This window comes from Protopterus annectens, chromosome 4.part0 (assembly GCF_019279795.1).
Source record: "Protopterus annectens isolate FY-2018-M chromosome 4.part0, PAN1.0, whole genome shotgun sequence".
NCBI classification, from domain to species: domain Eukaryota; kingdom Metazoa; phylum Chordata; order Ceratodontiformes; family Protopteridae; genus Protopterus; species Protopterus annectens.
The window spans coordinates 1,147,161,656-1,147,177,221 of NC_056733.1; the positions used below are offsets into that span (position 1 = coordinate 1,147,161,656).

General features: G+C 46.1%; 1 protein-coding gene across 1 annotated transcript in view; it reads left to right on the plus strand.

Annotated features, from left to right (window-relative positions):
- The window catches only part of ERGIC1 (endoplasmic reticulum-golgi intermediate compartment 1), an 864,031-nt gene that overhangs the window by 663,874 nt on the left and 184,591 nt on the right, over window positions 1-15,566 (plus strand). The window lies entirely within an intron of this gene.

Genomic DNA, 15,566 nt, shown 5'->3' on the forward strand with positions numbered 1-15,566 from the left:
TAACCTATCGTATAGAAGAGTAAGAGATATGACAAAGTACATAAATGTCTACTGGAACCATTCTTATTCAGTTGCATTGGATTATTTTTGCCTTCATTTAGGGAGAACACATTTTAGTCTTGGCAAAAACAGTATCACAGGTAATTAATTCTCACAAAGACTGGTAGAGTCTTTGCAAAAATCTCATCACTGGAAATTGGTTCTTACAAAGTTTAAGGTGTGGAATAGCTTGCCTGGAGATGTTGGGCGTGTCTCAGATGTCAGCAAGTTTAAAGTAAGACTGAATGCTTTGCTTACTCTGGTGAATGATGCTGTGCGGATTGATGAAGGGCATAATGGAACAGTAACACTGTTCCTTGTTCATAAGTTTGTCTCGTCTTGTCTTCGACCATACTTATCTTTTTTTGTTTGTTTTTGTTTTATTAATTAATTTCTTCATTAACCAGGTAAGTGAACTGGTCCAAAGTGGACCCTTTCATCCATGTCCTGAAAGTATAAACATAAGTTTAAGATGTGGTTGTACAAGTACAGGCACAGTACTGTAGAATGTAAGGATGTTAATGAAATGAAGCATTCAAAAAAGTCTATTATCATATTGCTAACAGATTGTTTTAAAAGGTTTACTGAATTACATTGCATGTCCATGTTTGGTTAAAAGATGCATGTTATGTTGTCCCTATCTCACCTTCCTTCTTGTTGGTTGGGTTCAGAGCAGATCCTTGGCTCCAGCTCGGCCGCATTCTAAAGCTCAAGAGCTTCCACTGGCTCAAGGCTAGACCCTATCCCAATATGCCTAGCGCAAGTTACCCAGATCTCATTTGCCACTTGAAGCTTTGAGATTGCTGACGACTGGCTCAGGCTAAGTTGAATTATTTTCTTTGTAATTTCTCGTAAAAATTACCTTTTGAAAACACAGTTTTTTCATATAGCTTAGTTGAATCTGTTGTGGGTCTATCCCTCTCTATATATCACTTGTTTACTTGCAATTTGTTGTTGAGGTCGTCGTTTTCCTTTCCTTTCCTTTCAAGCCTACCATCTCCCTTTCTATCTTACGCATCCGTTTGAGTTAGAGGTTTCGTCCTACCCTTCAGCCCATTTTAGTTAGAGGGCTCTCCCTTATTCCTTTCTTCTAGGAAATAGCTGTTTAAGTTAGAAGCATCAGAGAAGTTGTCATTTTACTTAGAGACTCTCCTCCTTCCGTTTCTTTCCCCTTAAAAAAAAAATAAATAAAAACTTTGTGCTGTCTGTTTTTTGTCTACTGTATCCCTATATTTTCTATTTTACTATCTATTGTGATCTTGTTGTGTTGTGTGGTAAATATGTCCAAAGAAGTTGCCAAAGAATCCAAGCCTTCTGGATTCAAGAAATGTGATTCCTGCACCCAAAAGATGTCTCTTATTGATGGTCATACCAGCTGTGTCTTCTGTTTGGGAGCTGTTCACCTGCAGGACTCTTGTTCCATTTGTCATGGTTTTAGTTCCAGAGTCCTGCAGGAGTGCAAGAGCAAGCTTATTTTGAGGAATTGTTGAAAGGGCCATTCGAGGTGCCTAATGAAGGGACTCAGGCAAAAAAATCAGACAAAACCCCCAAATTGACATCTTCATTGGCTCCGGTCTCGGAACTGTCAAAGGGCAAAGACAAACTGTCGAGTTCATCGGAGCCAATAGCTATTGGGTTCGACAAGGCTTTATCTCCTTTAGTTCCATCAGTATCTTCAGAACCATGTAAGAGCCATAAAAGGTCTAGGTCCCCCTGCTTGGAACCGGTACATTCCGTGCCACAGTCTCCTCTTCTCCAGTCTGTGGCAGGCAGTCACCAATCATCCTCCCATTCCTCTCGATCATTCAGGAGCCTTTCGGATAACGATGTGAAGAGGGTGGTGAAGAGGCTTCTCAGGTCACCGGCCTTAGCAGAAAATTTATTGAGCCCAGCCTGTATGGAAGTGGAGCCAACCATCCAACCTACTCTGTCGTCGATTCCTCCTCCGGCATACCCATGCTCGGAGCCAGCGCGCATGGTATTGTGGTGGAACCATCAGAACCGAAGGCCATGGGTCTCTTGGATCCGACATCTGCTGTGATCTCTTCGATACCACCTTCTTTTGAGGGATCTGGGGGCCGACACTCCCTCAGCTCCGGGGGGGGGGGGGGGTTGAGCAAGATCGGACCCTTGTCGGATCCTACTTTCCTAATTGGAGCTTTGGTGCAGGTGAGTTTGGCGCCTACATCGGCCTTGGAGCTATCACTCTCGGTTTGGAGGAGATCTCTGGGCTCTTTGGAGCTGGAGACCCTTTTGGATCGGGATCGTGGTGCCTTTGAGGTGATGAAGAGTGTGTTTTCCCCTCAGACTGCTCCACCCACGGCTCCAGCTGCTCCTTCCCTATCCGGGCCAGTGTCCACCTCCGAACCACCCCTCCTCCCCAAGTGTAGGGAACCAATGCCCCAAGACGCCCCTTTGGGTGACCCCCCCTTCTGATGCCTCTCCAGACCACCCCTCGGAGGAGGACTTGCGAGAGGAAGCACATGGACTCCCCTGAGTCCTTGACATTGGACATGGACTTGGAGGTTTTCCTTTCCTTTCAGGCCTACCATCTCCCTTTCTATCTTACGAATCCATTTGAGTTAGAGGATTCGTCCTACCCTTCAGCCCGTTTTAGTTAGAGGGCTCTCCCTTATTCCTTTCTTCTAGGAGATAGCCCTGGCTTACGCCACCCAAGAAAGTTGGGGAGGAGGGGTGGTTTGGAGGTTGACACTGGCCCGAATGGGGAAGAAGCAGCTGGAGCCGTGGGTGGAGCGGTCTGAGGGGGACAACACACCCATGGTCACCCTCTGAGGATGTCTCTTTTTCAGACATCCTGGAAATCCTTAAGCAGAGAGGTGGCTGGAAATCCCTTTCCCCTTCTGAAGACGAGTCCGTGTACCTGGATGCATTTGGTTCCCGACCCTCCACCTCTTGGGTGTCTCAACCCTTCGACCCGCTGCTAGGGGTAGTAAGTCAAAAGGCGTGGAGCTCCGTAAAATTATATGTTCATAAATAGGTACTAGGCTATCGGCCCAAGGGCCTAAGTAAGCCTAACCAACAAGATTCCCTGGCTTATGCCACCCAAGAAAGTTAATTTCATGTGCCCCTGTCGAGCAGAGACACAGAAGTGATCCCCAGGGTGTGTTTCCTATTTCCCATCCACTCCTCAAGATTCCTTCCTCAAGAAAGCCTCTGGGACAGGAATCTATCCCTCCAGCATGTCCTGTTTATTGGGGTGACAAGGTTTAGGTCCCTAGAGCATGTAGCTCGGAGGGATTGGGATTTTGTTAAGTATAGCATGTCCAACAGCTCTAGGTTTAACATTGATTTATATGTTAGGCAGAGATTTCTTCGGAGTAGGCGATATGCTATAGAGTAAACCTGGAGTTTTTTTGAGACAGTCAGTGTACAGCAGAGGCCAGTAATCCTCTTTGTGAGGTACTTCTGTGGCCTTTCAAGCTGCTTCAGATGTCTTTTGAGGTACATTCCAAAAGGGGAGTTGTACTCTAGAAAGGGTCTAATGAGTGCCGAGTAGAGGGGAACAATGACCTCTTTTTTTCCTGGATGATAACCCTTTTGTGATGAAGTGTGCCACATAGAAGGATTTCCTGACTACTGTGGTGATGCGATTATCAAAGGAGAGACTACTGTCATCCTATGTCCCAAGGTCTCTTAGCACACATTTGGCGTTAAGTAGACTGCTGTTATTGTGGTAGTTCATGGGTACAGAGTTTTTACCAAAGGGGATGACAGTGCACTTTTTGGCATTGAGCTTAAGACCATGCCTCTGACACCAGGCATCCGTCTCAGTGAGGCCCTTCTGTAGGATGTCCACATCATTTGTGGACGCGACTATGGCTCCTGGTTTGTAGTCATCTGCAAACTTCGTTAGCCAGAGGCCTTCTGTGTTGGCCTGTATTTCAGAGAAGTAGATACCAAACAGGAGAGGTCCCAGGACTGAACCCTGTGGTACTCCACTTGTCACTGGTTTGAAGTCAGATTTGGAGTTTGCAACTTTTACAGTGTGGGATCTGTCAGTGAGCCAGGTGGCAACCCATCTTGTGACATAGGGATTTATACCTTGTTTAGTGAGTTTAGCTATAATTCCAGAATGGGGGATGGTGTCGAAAGCCTTGGTGAGGTCAAGATAGGCCATGTGAACCACCTTACCCTTGTCTACGGCTTTGGTGACTGCCTCAAAGAAGTCGATCAGGTTCAGAAGACATGATCTGCCTTTCGCAAACCCGAATTGGGTAGGGTCCAGAGTTTGGAGGTTACCAATGTCTTTGTTTATGAGTTCCATGATGATACATTCCATGGCCTTGCAGACCAGGCTTGTCAGGCTAATAGGGCGATAGTTCCCAGGATCAGTGGTGGCTCCCCCTTTATGGAGTGGGATAACTGTTGCTGTGCGCCATTCAGTGCGCACAAAGCCTGACGTGAAACTATGGTTGAACATGGTGCTCAGGTGGGGTGCCATTTCATTCTGAAGTTCATGTAAAACGCAGCCTGGGATGTTGTCGGGTCCCATGGATGCTGTGTTTTTGGTTTTAGAGAGTGTTGCTTTTACCTGTGTAGATGTGATTACAGGGACTCTGCTTTCTTCCTGTATAGATAAGGGCCCTTTATGGGGTGAGAGTGGGGTAAAGTTAGCACTTAACCTATCTGCCAGGATGTTGGCAATATCAGTTGGTTCAGTAATTTTTGTGCCATTGTGCTGTAACTTAGAGCAGATCTGGGTGTTGCCTTGAGATTCTTGACATAGCTATGGAATGCTTTGTGGCTGCCCATAGAATCAGTGGCAATTTTGTTTTCGTAGCTAGCATTGGAGGATCTTATAAGGGATCTCAACTTCTTATTGAGGCTGACCAGGGAGCTCCTCCACTCATGGGATTTTACTCCCCTTTGCAACAGTTTCTTCCTTCTGTTGTAGAGTTTGTCTATGGCAGGGGACCACCAGATTGGCTTCCTTTTTTTGGTGGATAGCGTCTTGGTTCTGTTTGGGATAGCACAATCCATGCACTCGTGTAAGTGCTTATAGAGTGCATTTGTGTAGTTTTCAGCAGTCATAACTGTATTGTCCAGCTTCATGGGTGTCATGAAGTTCGCCACTATTGTCTTAAGAAGCATGAAGTTGGCTTTGGAGACATTTTTTTACCGTGGTTTCCTTAATGTTGGGTGGAGGCAGGATGCGGATATCTAGGGTGATTAAATTATGGTCGGATCTGACCCACAAGGAGTTGACTTCAGGTGTGGAACACTGGTCACTCATGTTGGTAATGACTAGGTCTAGGATATTGTTACCCCTGATGGGGGTGTGGATAAGTTGATCCAGGGCATTGGAATTTATGAATTCCAGAAAGCGTTGAGCGAAGGAGTTAGTACATGAGTAGTTTTCCCAGTTAATGGTGGGGTAGTTGAAATCACCCATTATTAATGTGTTTGGTTGAACAGCAATATTTTCCAGTATATCAAGAAAAGAGGAGTGGGAATCCTGGGGCATGGTGGGGGATCTGTAGCAGGCTAGAATTTGGATTGCAGTTTTGCCCAGTTAGTTGCACTTGGATAACCTCGGATGCGTTATGCTGCGCAGCTAGCCTGGTGGTGTGGATATCCTTAATGAATATGGACACACCTCTGCCTTTGGTGTTCTGGTCCCGGTTAGATGGCCGAAAAGTGTGGTATGAGTTATAGCCTGGTAATGCAGAGGTGCTCTCTAGAGCCTTGAACCAGGTCTCAGTCACTGCACAGATATCGATGTTCTCCATTTTAAGGAGTACCTCAAGTGAGTGCATTTTGAGATTTAGTCTTTTAGCATTGAGTAGCATTACCCTCCGCGGAGGCCCAATAAGTTCATCACTGCACCGGACGACAAAGCTTTCCTAAGGGCATGCCAATTGATGCTATGGTGGTTGCGGCAGCCACAAAGAAGGAATTAGCAGAAACCTCTTCTGTCCATCCACCGAAAAAGGAGTCCCGTACAATGAAAAGATATGGGAAAGCATGTCTTTTCTTCAGTGGCCTTTACCCTTAGGTCACTGAATTATTTATCCCATGTCACCCGTCTCCAGAGGGATCTCCTGAAAGTGCTAGGAGATACCCTATAAGATCCTACAGCTGCAGGAGCTACAGATAGAACTGCTTCTCAGCTTGTGACCTTATCTTCCGTAGTTAACTCCTCTATGCGGCTTATTTCCTATGCAGCTGATGGAACGAGTAGGTCTGCAGGCACAGGAGCTGCCCTACAGAGACTTTCCTGAATGCACCTTTGTCAGTTTGCAGAGCCCTTCAAGTCCTCCTTTACCAATGCCACTTTTAATGGCTCGTCGTTGTTCGGGCCCAAGGTAAAAGAAACTCTTACCAGGTGCTAGCAGGATGGCAAGACTCTTCTGCCATGGGAGTACGTTTTTCCACTCCTACTAGACCTTATCCAAAAGGTCAAAAAGGAGGAAAAATGTGGTTCTGGGAATCCCAGGGAGCTTTGCCTGATGCACATGGTGATTTTTTTCCCCCAGGGGCACAGGGAGAAATATTCATGGGAGACGCCGCCATCATGGCCGAGGGGGTCCACAGAGTCAGGACGACAGAGATACGTTCTCTGGTAGGCCCTTCCAGTGCTCCTGAAAGGAGGCCCACCTGTCCACCTCTGGAGGCAGTTGGAGGCAGAATGTCACTGTACCCAGAAGCCTGGCAAAGTATCACAGAAGACATAAGGGTACAGTCGGTAATATCCAGGGGATACAGTATTCCTTTCTCCATGCCACCTCTCCCCAGAAAACAAAAATCCATCCCAGATGTGTCACCCAATCTAAGGGCGCCAGGAACTTTAGCAGTTCAAAGGTTGCTAGAAAAACGAGTCATCCAAGAAGTCCCCGCAGACCAAATCAGATCCGGAACTTACTCAAAGTTCCTTTTAGTACCAAAGAAAATAGGGGACTGGAGGTCCATTCTGGATCCCAGCAGGCTCAACAAGTCTGTCAAAAAGACAAAGTTCCGGATGGTGACACAGCAGTCCATACTTCCCTTTCTGGGAAAGGACAATTCAGTCTGCTCTATTGATCTCTAGGATGCGTACTACCATATCATGATGGACAGTCGATCCAGGAGATTTCTACACTTCAGCTGGGAGCCAGTTACTACCAATTCAGAGCTCTGCCTTTGGCCTCACCATAGCCCCTAGGGTGTTCACCAAATGCATGGCAGTAGTCACGGCTTATCTGAGGGCATCTAGGATTCCGGGTGTTTCCATATCTGGATGACAGGCTCCTTACCGCCACCACCGAGCGTCGACTAACCGAGGCAAGGGACACCACAATCCGCCTCTGCTCTCAGCTAGGCATCACTGTAAACTATGAAAAGTCTGCCTTGTTGCCATGTCAGTATAAAAGACATGATAGCAAAATTGCTTCAGGAGAGGGTGTTAACCGTTCAACATCAGGTTACAGTCTTAATCGAGCGAGATTTGTTCTTAAAGTCCTGGACTCAGTGGCGGCAGCAGTAACATTAGCTCCCTTGGCACGCTTCCACATGAGGATATTACAGTGGCTCCTATTTGCTCAATGGTCCATGCAAGATCTACCCATGTCACACGAAATTCTCATCACGGAGACCTGCAAGAAGGACCTGAAATGGTGGCTTCAATCCACGCAGCTGACAATGGGCAGACCATTCATCCTCCTGCAACCAGTGGCCACAGTGACCACAAACGCTTCCCAGATGTGGGGCATTATCTGGAACAGACTGTTCATGGGATTTGGCAACAATACCAGTACCACTGGCATATCAATGTCCTAGAGATGAGAGCAGTGCTGCTGGTATTGCAAGCACTACAGAGCTCTCTACCCACGGGGACGATTGCAATTCAGACGGACAATATGCCTGTAGCGTGGTACATCAGCAAGCAAGGCAGAACCAGATCCCTACCCCCTTGTATCGAGAGGCTGTAAGAGTAATGGTAGTGAGCAATGAATGTCTTCCCAGTGCTTTTTGATTGCAAAGCACATTCCGGGGAAATCCATCTTGATAGCGGACAAGCTAAGGAGGGCTATCCTTATGCCTCATGCATGGTCCCTGAAGCAGGATATTGCAAACCAGATTTTTAGCAAGTGGAGCCAACCTTGCTGCAACCTTTTTGCCACCTCCATCAATACCAAATGCAGCAGCTACTTCGCCCTAGGCCCCCCTCCGGGACAGTCACCTAGGGATGCACTCGTTCACGATTGGCCCCTGGGACCTCTGTATGCCTTTCCCCCATTCCCTCTAATACCCAAGGTTCTTCAGAAAACAAAATCATTGGGTTGCAAACAAATACTCATTGCCTATTACTTGCCTCGTCAAATCTAATTCCCGTTTCTATGGCCCCATGTTCAGGAGGAGCCTTGGATCCTGGACTCAGTTCCAGATCTACTGGTACATCAATTGGGCATACTCCATCCTTCCTTACAGACCCTCAAGCTGACAGCTTGGTTCCTCCACGTCCTAGCCAGGCTTCCTGACATCTCTCCTGCAGTACAACATATTTTAATTTCCTCTCACAAATCCTCAATGAGAAAATTTTATACTAGCAAATGGAAATGGTTCTCTTGTTGGGCAGCCAAAAATAGTATTGATCCTTTTACTGCACCTGTTTCAAAGATCCTCGAATTTATCGCTGAAACCTTTAACCAAGGAGCAGCAGTAGCAGCAAACTATCTGAGTTCAGCTGGCTGCTGTTTCTAACTTTCATGTGGGAGAAATGGGTTCCAACGTTATGTCCCACAGGCTATGCAGAGCTTTTCTAAAAGGTACTATCCTCTTGACACCCCCAGTAAGAGTACCACCCCCTCCTTGGGATCTAAATTTAGTCCTAGCTGCCTTGATTTGTCCTCTGTTCGAGCCGGCTAATGCTTATTCTCTAAAATTCTTGACTTGGAAAAAGGACTTTATCAAAATGGCTTTCAGACACTATCACTTACGTCTGTAACTCACAAAACAAACAGCTGCCAGGAAAAATTTGAGGACATTCAACTGGGGCCTTGTCACTCTACCTCTACTGCATTTCAGGCCAGACTGCCTTTAGACTCGATTTGTGCAGCAGCTACGTGGGTTAACCCCCATACCTTCATCACTCATTACAGAGTGGATGTGGCCTCTCAGAACAGGGCATCCTTTGGTTCCACAGTCCTGAAGAGTCTGTTCCATTGAGCCGCCCAAGAAGAAGGTGCTGGGGATACGGTCCCATCCAACAAGAAGGAAGGCGATACAGGGGCAACATCACATAAAGAAGTTTTGTACTCACCATAACGTTCCAGGTTTATTGTCCTTGATCTCGCCTTCCTTCTTGCATCCCACCCTCCTTCCCCCTCCTGGATGATCAAGAGGAATTATCCATCTTTTGGCTATATAGACCTTGATTCCCTTCCTGCCTTATGAGTTAGGTAGTCTTAAAAATCCTTATACTACTGAATTGGTGGGTTATGTGTGTGTGTGTGTGTGTGTGTGTGTGTGTGTGTGTGTGTGTGTGTGTGTGTGTGTGTGTGTGTGTGTGTGTGTGTGTGTGTGTGTGTGTATATATATATGTATATATATATGTATATATATATATATGTATATATATATATATATGTATATATATATGTACATATATATATATATATATATGTATATATGTATGTATAGGTTATATAAATGTCTGTCTGTATTTGCATATTATAGTCTAGTGTTATGGGTTATCTCAAAAGAGATGTGGGTAACTCTCACTAGGCATGTTGGGATAGGGTCTTGCCTCGAGCCAGTGGAAGCTCTCGAGCTTTAGAATGCGGCCAAGTCGGAGCCAAGGATCGGCTCTGAACCCAACCAAGAAGGAAGGCGAGATCAAGGACAACAAACATGGAATGTTATGGTGAGTACATAACTTCTTTTTTCTTGACTTTAATGCATCGTGTTCACATCAAGGATGCATAACACAAAGTGTGCATGTATGCAAGGTGATAACGAGGTGTATATGATTCACCCTTACACTACGGTTTTGTTGATATTAAAGAAGTTGACTTAGCAGTGTCCAGCTCCCAGCACCACTCCAGGGTAATAACTTGAACATAATAGGACTTCCTGTGTTGCAGGCTTAGGTTGTCAGGTAGGGCAGTACCATTTATACACAGAGCAGTGAAGTATTTGTTGTAGCATGCCCCCAGTGGTGTACTTCTGCCCTTCTACCAAACTATCATGTGATGCTCATGTAAGCATAATAAACTGTGCCCCACTTGGATAGTGACACGATGTCCTTCAAGGATGCATCTGCAGTCCTAACATATGGGTTGTCCTGCCTCAGGCAGCCCTTCGGTCGGCCGGATTCCAAAGTCTGGGTCTGGCCTCAGCTGATGTCGCACTTCACCCGACGTCACAGCTGCTGGGGTATAAAGGCATCAGCCAACGCCATTTTCCTCAGTCTTTCTTGCCGCGTGGTGCCCGAAGCAGAAGCTGTTCGCAAGTGCCGGTCGGTCAGATCCAGAGATTTCTACTACCGAAGACTTCTAAAAAGCTAAGTTCCCCGTTGGGGACTCTTTCTTGCCTCAGCTGATGTCAGACAAAGTAAATAATTGTTTAACTTGTGGGAAACAAATACCTCATAAGGATTTCCACTCTTACTGCCTTCCTTGCTTAGGCCCAGACCACGACGTATCAGCTTGTCTAGCCTGTGCTTCCTTCAACCGACGGACGCTTAGACGTCGGTCGGAGTTTGCAGAGGAGTTTTTTGGTCCCGCTTTTGCATACAAAATGCCGTCGGAGACTCCGACTACACAATTAGCTTAAAAGCACAAGGAAAAGGACCGACACTCGCGGTTTCGGCTGAAACCACGGTTAGGCCAACCGCGAGTGTCTTGGTTTCGGCTGAAACAGAGTCCTCGGTTCTTCCTTTGGCCGAAAGCATGCCTCCAATAGCCGAGGCCTCACAGAGCATGGCTGAATCTGCTACTGAATTTACTGCTACAGAAGCAGGCACCCAGGATTTGTCAGACACTATTCCTTTAGACATATCTACCCCTGCACGTGGGGCTGCTAGACCCCCTGCTTCTATGTCTATCAAGGCTTTTTCCAGGGCTAAAGCAGCTAAATCTTCTAAGGCCTTACCTGCTAAAACTCCCTCACATAGGCCTACCTCTAGTTCCCAAATACTCAGCCTGGCTGAGGATCTCATTTCTTTGATCAAGGGATCCCAACCTCACCCAGACAGGGCCTCTCAGCCCCCTCCAGATAAGAGGCCTAGGACTGAACCCCCGGAACCTCTCTCTACAGACTATTCCTCGGATGACTCAGACATTTCAGACCCTCAGGAAGGCCCATATTCTCCTTATGAGGATTCTGATGCAGAAGACTCCATTCCTTCTGCTTCTCCTCCTGAAGAATTTTCTTTTGGGGAAACCATACATGCTATGAGGGAACACTTCCAATGGCAGGGCCAGGATTTTTCAGATTCAAGGAAAAGGCTAAGGACTTTTTTACACTTACCACAGCATAGGCCTTTAGCCATTCCTCCAGTACCAACAGTTGTTGATGATGCATATAATGATGCCTGTACTGCCCCTGATTCTCTTCCTCCGGCCCCTGCCAAGCCTGACAGATACTACAGGGTCCCGGACACACACTACCATTTGTATAAGGCTCCTGTTGCAGACCCTGAAACCATTTCACAGGGCCCTAAAGGTGTGGCAGCTGCCTCTGCCAAAAACCCTCTTCCCTCTGAAAGGGAATCTAGAGCATTAGAGAGATGGGGTAAAAAGGTTTATACTTCTGCTACTCTTTCGGCCAGGGCCTTAAACTGTCAATTTCACATGATTCAGTACCAGGAGTTTTTGTTAGACCAGCTAAGACCAGCTAAATAAAAAACTGTCCTCTCCTGAACCTATAGACCGCAAGTCCCTTCAGGATTTGGTACATAACTCTCAGCAGGTCAGTAACCATTTCTTAAAATGTGGCTATGATGCACTGGAGGCTTCCTTTAGATCAGCTATGACTGGAACAGTGATTCAAAGGCATGCCTGGTTAAAAGAACAATCCTTACCAGACCATGTTAAGTCAAAACTCCTAGATGCTCCCATGGAGAAACAAAGTTTGTTTGGCTCCCCTGCACAGGAGGTTCTAAAGAAGGTGGAAGAAAAAGCAAAATCTGTCCAAACAGTCAAGGATTTCTTACAGGTCCAACCTCCGAGGTTTAGCAGAAATTGGCCTTCGAAGAATTGGTCCTTTCCAGACAACTCCAGAGCACAGAGAGGCAGAAATAGACGCCAAGAGGCAGAGGTCAATCTAGGGGTGCCTACAGCGGACGTCAGTGGCAACCTACCAACCAGAGAAGTACTGCCACAGATTCAACTACAACCACTTCCACAGGGCAGACACAATGACTTGGCTCTGGTTCCGCCTACCAGGGAACAACTGGAAGCACCCTTGGGCGGAAAGCTAGCCTTATTTTCCGACAACTGGCATTACATTACAGGAGACAAATGGACTTTGCAAACAATAGACAAGGGCTACAGGTTTCACTTCCACACTCTACCAAAAAAAAAAGAGGAATGCCAAACCTACCACCAAGCCAAAAAACAGACGCTCTAAGACAAATCAACAACTTACTAAGGATGAGAGCTATAGAAAAGGTACCGCTTATGGAACAAGGCCAAGGATTTTACTCCAGGCTTTTCCTTGTACCAAGAAAAGAAAATCAATGGAGACGTATTCTTGACTTGTCCGCACTGAACACATACCTCATTGTTCCAAAATTCAAAATGCTGACCCTCCAGCAACTTCTTCCCATGCTGGGCAAGGAGTCTTGGCTGGTGACTCTAGATCTCAAGGAGGCATACCTGCACGTCCCTATACGACCAGATTGCAGAAGACACCTCAGATTTCTTGCAGGATCAGAGCATTATCAATTCTCAGCATTGCCCTTTGGCTTATCTACTGCGCCCAGAGTATTCACGAAATGCCTGGCATCAGTAATTGCTCATTGCAGGCTTCAGGGAATTCAGATTTACCCATACCTGGACGACTGCCTAATACAAGCGGACAACAAGGCAAAATTAACAAAAGATTTGGAAAAGGTCATACAACTGTTGCAAGCCTTGGGATACACAGTCAACATGCAAAAGTCAAGACTAGTACCATCCCAAAGGATAACATTTTTGGGTGCAGAACTGGATACATCAACTCAGATGGCCTTTCTCACAGAAGAAAAACAAAAGCAACTACCAGTCTACTTCATGACATTAACAACACAAACTCAGCTTACTGCAAGGAAAGTCCTGCAAGCCCTGGGTTACATGGCATCCTGCATAATATTGATTCCGCATGCCAGGCTGCATATGAGAAAGTTGCAATGGTACCTAAGGAATGTATGGTCTCAACACAAGCACAGTCTAGAAGCCCAGATTCCAATAATTCCATGCCTGAAGCAAGAATTCCTGTGGTGGGCTCAGGCCTGTCAGTTGAACAGAGGATTGCCTTTCCACAAACCTCATCCAAGCCAGACCATCACCACGGACGCCTCAGACCTAGGCTGGGGGCACACATGGTGGACAAGTGTATACAAGGCCTATGGACCCAAGACCAGCTGAATCTACACATAAATCTAAAGGAGATGCTGGCAGTGAAACATGCGATCCAGGCATTCAGACCACTCCTTCAACAAGGTCATCTGCTGATAAGGACGGACAATACCACAGTCATGTGGTACATCAACAAACAGGGAGGTACACACTCATATCCTCTATGCCGGATGGCAATGGACCTGTGGAATGTGGCCCTGAATCTCAACATTCAACTTCAGGCCAGATTTGTACCAGGAAAAGAAAATTCACTAGCAGACACCTTAAGCAGAACTACCACGGATGCTCACGAATGGATGCTGCATCCAGATATCTTCAAAGACATAACAAAGAAATGCGGACTACCAGAGATAGACCTGTTCGCCTCCCCACACAACCACCAATTGAAGAAATTCTGCACAAGAACATACCACCCACTTGCTTGGAGGGTGGACTCCCTTTCCTTCAGCTGGAAGAACCTGACAGTATATGTATTCCCACCTCTTCCTTTGATGTACAAAGTCCTACTGAAGATCAGAGAGGATCAGCCAAGGGTAATCCTGATAGCTCCAGACTGGCCGAGGCAACATTGGTACCCGCTACTGAGAAGCATGTCTCGGACACACGCATGGCCTCTACCTCTATGTCCCTTACTTCTAACACAGAACAACTACAAGATCCTACATCCAAACTTGAAAACACTGCAGCTAGCTGCTTGGAATATTGCATAAAACAAAATAACCCAGATTTATCTCAGAGGGTTAAGGACATTATCCTGGAGGCACGCAGACCCTCCACAAGGAAAACTTATTCAGCCAAGTGGAAAAGATACCTCATTTGGAGTGCAGCAAAGGGAGAAAATGTCTCATTGGCAAGCATAGCACACATCCTGGAATACTTAGCAGAACTGTTCCACAATGGCCTGTCCTACTCCTCCATTAAGATTCATGCATCAGAAATTTCAGCAGAATACAACATGGATCCTCCTGTCTTCTCTCATCCTCTACTCAGGCAGTTCTTGAGAGGAATCAAAAATGTAAAACCTCCAAGGAAACCACCTTTACCTACATGGGATCTCAACTTTGTGCTGGAAAAGTTAACACTTCCCCCTTTTGAACCAGCAGCAACAGCAGAATTACAGTTCTTGTCTTGGAAAACTGCTTTCCTGCTAGCAATCACTTCAGCAAGAAGGGTATCTGAGTTACAGGCATTAATGGCAGTACAACCCTTCCTTATCTTCCATCAGGATAGAGTCTCTCTGAGAACTAACCCTACCTTTATATCAAAAGTGGTCTCCAGAGTATCATTGAACCAAGCGATTCATTTACCTACATTCTTCCCCAACCCTCAGAACAGGGGGGAAAGACTGCTACATACCTTGGATGTGCACAGACAATTACGCTACTATCTGGACAGAACTAAGACCAACAGAAAAACTGACCAGCTTCTGGTAGCATATGCAACAGGAATGCAAGGAAAAGCAATTTCAAAACAGACAATCTCAAAATGGATAGGAAATTGCATTCGATTTTGTTACTCTTTTCATGGAAAGACAACTCCTGAAAATATCAGACCTCATTCCACAAGAGCTACAGCCACCTCTACAGCTTTCCTACGAGGAGTGGCTACCAAAGACATTTTAGAAGCTGCTACTTGGAGCTCCGTGCATACATTTGCCAAGCATTATAATCTTCCTTATACTCTAGATCCCGAGCAGGTTTTGCAACTGCTGTTTTGCAAGGGATCTTAACTACACCATCTTTATCTTAGTGCCTCCTCCCCCAGTTTGGCTATGGTATTCTACCCATATGTTAGGACTGCAGATGCATCCTTGAAGGACATAGTACAGTTTTGTACCTACCATAAATGTAGATGTCCGATAGGTATGCATCTGCAGTCAGGATTACCCACCCTCCTTCCCCTCTATGGTATTCCTAGGTATTTACCCCTTTTAGCTAGCTGGGGGAATCTATTATGGTGTATTTGTTT